The sequence below is a fragment of the Euprymna scolopes genome, chromosome 37 (assembly GCF_053919585.1).
Source record: "Euprymna scolopes isolate OS-2025 chromosome 37, ASM5391958v1, whole genome shotgun sequence".
Lineage (NCBI taxonomy): Eukaryota > Metazoa > Mollusca > Cephalopoda > Sepiida > Sepiolidae > Euprymna > Euprymna scolopes.
The window spans coordinates 16,555,129-16,561,530 of record NC_136518.1 but is presented as its reverse complement, the minus strand read 5'-3'; positions in this window follow the sequence as shown (position 1 = coordinate 16,561,530).

The following is a 6,402-nucleotide window of genomic DNA, read 5'->3' as shown; positions in this document are numbered from 1 at the left end:
AAAACTCCTTCCCCTTTTAAAATGCCTCCTTCAGTCACAACTCCTGTCCTCCCCAAAATGCCCAAACTAATACCACTAAGTCCCCTTAAAAAACATAAATCCCCCTCTCCTGTACCAGCCACCTCTAAGTCCCCTCACAACACTCCTCCTGTATCTCCAGTAAAAACCCCTACTAATCCTACTAACACATATACTGACATGGACACTACCCCCTCACCAGAACACAAAAAAAAGACCCTCTACCTCTAAGAACTTTAAAGGTGCAGACCTCAGCAAACTAATTGATTTCAGGGAGGTAGGGGGGTAAGCTAATAGACATCCCCACCAATTTCCCTAAAGCTAGATGCATACTAACAGTAATTAGAAAAAAAGAAGAGGCAAACGACCTATGGTAAATGCACCCCTCCCTGTATAGGATAGCTAAACTAACCTATCCTCTGCATGTCAGCGGTATCTCTCATGATGGACTCATCGATACTGCGATGGGTACCTATTCCCTCACGAGAGCTGTCGGCACGCTTACGACCGCGATGTTCATTTCTGATTCTCAACCCTAAGGCACAATCATGGATCTCAAGCTTGCTAGTGTGATTGTCCGAGGACTAAGGGCTGACTCGCGAAAATGGTGCTTGAGTTTGGACCTGCAGCACCTCGGAGTGGATATTTGCTGTGTGCAGGAAACCCATTTTATTCCTGGTGACCATTTACGTGCACTGTCTAAGACCTTTAAGGATTATTCAGCGTACTTTAATTCTCACTCTAGAGGGGTCTCCTGGCTAGTTAAAAGGTCCCTAGATGCGTCGTGTGACCCGTGCTACATGGATCCGGAGGGAAGACTATGTGTTTTGGATGTTACCATAAAGGGCAGGGCATTTCGTCTTATTGGGGTTTATGCGCCCAATAGCCACGTTGAGCAGGCTGCCTTTTTTCGGCGAATCGAGCAGTTCATGGATACTTCTCGAACGGTTATCTTAGCGGGAGACTGGAACGCGGTCCTGGATCCCGAGTTAGATCGATTTGGGTTACCTTCTAGGGGAACTAACAGAGATCGGGATGCTGTTTTATTTTGTGAATTTGTGGATAAGTTTGATCTTATCGACAAATTCCGAAATGAAAAGCCCCATGACTTAGTGTGGACTTGGACAGGTAGACACGGCTCCGGTCTGGTACAGCTCTCGAGCTATATCGACTGGTTCTTAGTTAGGAGAGTCGATGTAGGAGTATTGAATTGTCCAAGTTTCCACAATATAGTTTACTCGGATCACAGACTTGTCCGTGTACGGGTAAACTTAGATAGACTTAAGCCTAGATTAGCCGGTTACTGGAAACTCAACACGTCGTTATTCGATGTGAAGGGCTTCCGGGAAGGGCTATTACTAACCATACAGCAGGAATTGACGGGGGCAATTATTGGGAATAAGTGGTGGGTAAAAATTAAGGAAACCATTAGGTCCTTTTCTGCCAACTTTAGTAAAAGACTCAACCTAGATTCTAGGGCAGCTAAAGCGACACTAGAGTCTAGATTGAATTGGGCGGTGGAGGAGGGGGATAGTGCTAGCATTAATGTAATTAAGGCTCAGCTTGCCTCTCTTACTGAAAAGGAGCACCAAGCTTTAGCGATTAGGGCTAGGTTAAAAAGAATGCCCCAGGAAGCAACAAACATTTCCAGGAGCTTTTTTCCATGGAACCCGGTCTGTCATTAGAACAGTTCGACACCTATTTGGCTGACTTTTCTCATCTTACGACGACCGAAGCGGCTAGGTATGAAGGTGGCATAACGGAGGATGAAGTCATTGAAGCCTTAAAGCGGGTCGGCCTTAATAGGTCTCCGGGGATCGATGGTCTGCCCTACGAAGTGTATTTGAGGTTGTCGCGCATCTTTGTCCCTTTGCTGACGGTTTTATTTAACTCATGGTTTAGGAACGGCTCAATCCCCAAGTACTTTACCATGGGTGTGATAAAACTTGTTTGTAAAAACAAAGATGGTGGGGATGGGTTAGGTAATTTCAGGCCCTTAACGATGCTTAACGCGGAGTTAAAGATTTTGGACAAGATTCTCGCAAATCGTCTGCAGCTTGTCTTGGCTCGTCTTATTAGCCCCGAGCAAACGTGTGCCATGAAGGGCAGGACAATCCAGGATAACTTGCACACGATACGCCTGATGATAGAAAAAGTCGACACTGAGGCCGCGCTGATCAATTTAGATCAGTCCAAAGCCTTCGATAGGGTTGATCATCGGTACTTGGGGGCTGTTTTATCGGCGGCTGGTTTTGGCCCGCAATTTCGCTCATGGGTTCATCTTCTCTATGCTAACCCCGTGGTGATGGTAAAAGTAAATGGGAGGAGGTCGAGACCCTTCAATTTGTCACGTTTAATTCGTCAAGGGTGCCCGTTATCACCCATGCTGTACGTGCTCGCAATAGAGCCATTTTTGCGCAAGCTAAGGGTGAACCCGGTCCTACGTGGAATCACTTTGCCAGGTGCAGATGCCCAGATAAAGTACTCCGCCTATGCCGACGACGTAACTGTGCTTGTAACAAGCAGTGCTGAGATTAGTGTCGTCAGTGTAGAAATCAGATTGTATGAAACGGTAACAGGGGCCAAAATTAACTGCGACAAGTCTTCGGGTTTGCGCATCGGTGTCTGGAGGGGTATGCCCCTTCAGGGACCCTTTAGTTGGAGCGACGGGCCTTGCAAGATACTCTGTGTCTGGTCTGGTCCTGACCTCCAGCTGGAGAAAAATTGGTCGGAGGTTCTGAAAGCGGTCCGATCCGCAGCTGCGCTGTGGATCAGTAGAAACCTTTCATTAAAGGGGAGAGCGGAGGTGTGTAATACCCACATCTATCCAATCTTCGTTTATCGTCTATCAGTGCTTCCAATCCCGTCAGATATACTGCTTTATCTGCAGAGGGCTCTTTTCAACTTTTTATGGCTTGGAAGGGCCCCCATGGTCTGTCGCGATGTCTGCTACCTACATCCTTCTGAAGGCGGTCTAGGTATGCCAAACGTGGAGATTCGGCTCCACACACTACGGCTCTACTACCTAGATCCAATGTGCACACAGGATAGGGACGACGGTGCCCTCTGGATGGAGGACACCAAGAAAGTCTTTCCTGCTTTGAGAGGGGGGCACGAGTCCGAGGAGGAGGCACACAGGTTGCCCCGAGGTGAATGCCCCTTCTATCACGAGTGCCGGCGCGCGCTTAAGTTCCTCTTAAGAGTTAAGGAAAGCCTCTCCAACGCTCTGCTGTTGTCCCAAAAGGCATTATATCGGGTGCTAGTGAGGGGATCCGTAAGGGATGTTATTGGTGAGGGGCTCCCTTTGGCGAAGGGACAGCTCCGCTCAATCTGGCCTTGGGCGCCTGGGTCGGGATGCCTCACTAATTACGAGGCATCTTTGACCTGGCTGGTAATTTGGGATGCTCTCTGGGTCGGTAAAAGACTTCACTCAGCTGGCTTGGCGGTTTCGCCTATTTGTAAGCGGTGCGCCGATGAGGTCGAGTCTTTATGTCACGCCTTCGTCTATTGTCACATCGTGGTGCTGCTGATTGAGTTTGTTACAGGTCTCATGGTCTGCATACTGAACGCATCGTTGTTAACTTTGGTTCCTATCAATCTATGTAGCAATTGGGCTCTGACAACAGATAGGATTAGAAAATAATTGTGTTTGACCTTGCTAGCAGTAATGAGAGGTGTTATTTGGAACACACGTATGAGAGTGGTCTACGGATCTGAGGACTTCGCTCCCCTCGACCTTATACGAATCTTCCGTTATCATTTGAAGAGTCGTATCAAGGCTGAGAGAGTTAGACTCTCTTCGTCAGACTTTGTTGAAAGGTGGGTGTCAGTTGCACGTGTGTGTCAGGTGAGAGAAGCAAGTCTTGACTGGTTCTTGGATGTCCCTTAGGTAAAGAACTTTGAGTAACAAAAACGAACGTCAGCCCTGACTCGTTTAAAGTCCAGAGTAGGTCACAGTTTAGGCAAGAGTAGGACCATTTTCTAGGCTCTTGTGTTCATAACCTAACTAGTGTGTGATAGAGATCATTAGGCCCTTTTTAAGTTTGTCCCGTTTTTTTGTTTTTTTTTTAGCCCCATTCCCTTCCCCAATTTAGGTGACAGATCGCTTGATTCGCCAGAGATGCGGGTTCCCTTTCGAAGTTTTCGTAAGAGGTGTTAAAATAAAGCGTTCGGACCCGCATCACCCTTTCGACTGGCGAATCAGCGCACCTGCCACAGTTTAGCAACAGGGGGTTCTTTTGTTACTAACATTGTATATATTCCATTTTATCTTGTATCATAAAATCTTTATATCCCAACCCCCCACCTTTTTCTTATGGGTTTTAATTAGTTTATCATGTTATGATGTTCTTATGGTAAATGACGAAGGATGTATACGCTGATGGATGTATAGTATGAATGTGGTATTGTGGTGAAAGTAGAGTGAATGTAGGAATTAGTTAGGTTAGATTAGTTAGCTTTAGACAAAGAAAACCGCCCTTCCCCCTCCCCCATGTTTCGGCCTTGTGTCAAATTTTTCTTAAAATATTTTTTTGTATTTTATGAAAATAAATATTTACCCTCATTAGAAGTCAAAAACATTTTAACGGAAGGTAATGGCAATCCACCTTCATGTATTCTGCCAACTTCAAAATCATGTGATGTTTCAAAATGGAATCGGCTTATAGAGAACACTAACCATGATTTCATCATTGCAGTTAAATGGGCTGGTATTTTTTTGAAAAAAAAAAAAAAAAGTTCACAGATAGAATTCGTCACTGCATTTCCTCCTTCTCACAATTTTCTCTCTCAACTTCCAGCATGTGTTTGTCCCTCTCACATCTGCCAACAGGCTTTTTATTAAAAGAAACTGACTGCATTTCATTTGCATTTCATTTGCATATGTGTGCGGTGGGAAGTGTGATCTCCTGTGATTCCACGAGACCACACCTTATAAAACCACAGCCGCCATCTTTAATCTCTCTCTCTCTCTCTCTCTTAGATCCCACCTGAAGGTAAGTCATACAGCTACACAAAGCACACACACATGGGCGCTTGCTTCTTTGACTATTACATTCAACTTCACACTCATGAACATGCCCCGATATGAGAAGAAGAAGATCAGCAATGGAAAATTATGTTTTAAACAAAAATATAACATTTACGAATCATTTTTTTTTTTTCATCGAAAATTAGCGTAAAATTTTTCTGGTTTCAATTCTGATAACTGGTGGACGATCTGATTTTTTCGATTCACCATTCTGATTAATCTTTTCAACACACCCACAGTGATGGGAGAGTAATAAAGAGAGAAATAAGCGACCATAGTTAATATGGTTAATAGCAAGTGTTATATTCGCATATCCCTCAATATTCACATGAATAAGCCAGAAAAGCAGCAGCAGCTACGACGGCAACAACAATGGCGACGATAAGATAAATCAGTTCGTCGATGCAATACAATTCATCTCAATAAATGCATACAACAATTTCAAAGCCCATTCTCCCACATACACACATCAATAGAATAGCTCTCACATCACTTCAACCAAGAAAACCGCTAGATAAGGCTGCACAACAAAAGAGAAAACCAAAATTAAAACACAAGATTTGTAGACATTTATGCTGACGACACTACCATTTATGGTAGCACATCTAAGACAGTAGACGACCAAGTTCTCTCCAATTCTCTCTCCTCTGATCTTGAGCACGTAGTACAATGGGGAAAGGAGTGGCTGGTTACTTTTAATGCATCTAAAACCAAGCTTCTCTCTTTACATCATCAACATTCTAATCCACATTTGGCATCAATTGAAATGAATGGCTCTCGTCTTCAGGAGGCCTCAAGTTTTGACAAGCTTCTGGGCTTGACCATTACTCCTGATCTTAAATGGAACACGTACATCAAATCTGTTGCCAAGGCCGCTGGAAAAATGGTGGGATCTTTCTATCGATCCGGTAGATATCTCACTGCTGATGCAATTCTCTATCTATATAAGAGCCAGGTACGTCCAAGGATGGAATACTGTTGCCACATCTGGGCAGGAGCTGCTAGAAAGGACTTGTCCTGCCTTGTTATAGTTCAAAATAGACTTCGTAGCCTCGTAGGAGATGTCCTTTTCTCTTCCCTGCAACCTCTATCTCACAGAAGAGATGTTGCGAGTTTGTCTTTGATGTATCGTTATTTTCATGGAAAGTGTTCGACTGAGCTTCAGTCTATGGTCCCCCCTCGCCTAACTTTCACAAGAAACACTCGTCTAGCTGTATACACTATCAATAATTCCCCCCACTCTTTATCTGTGCCTAAACCTAAACGTAGATTCCATGAACAAAGCTTCTTTCTTAGAACTGCACGCCTGTGGAATTGTCTTCCGTTTTCCTGCTTTCCGGCTGACTACAATATGG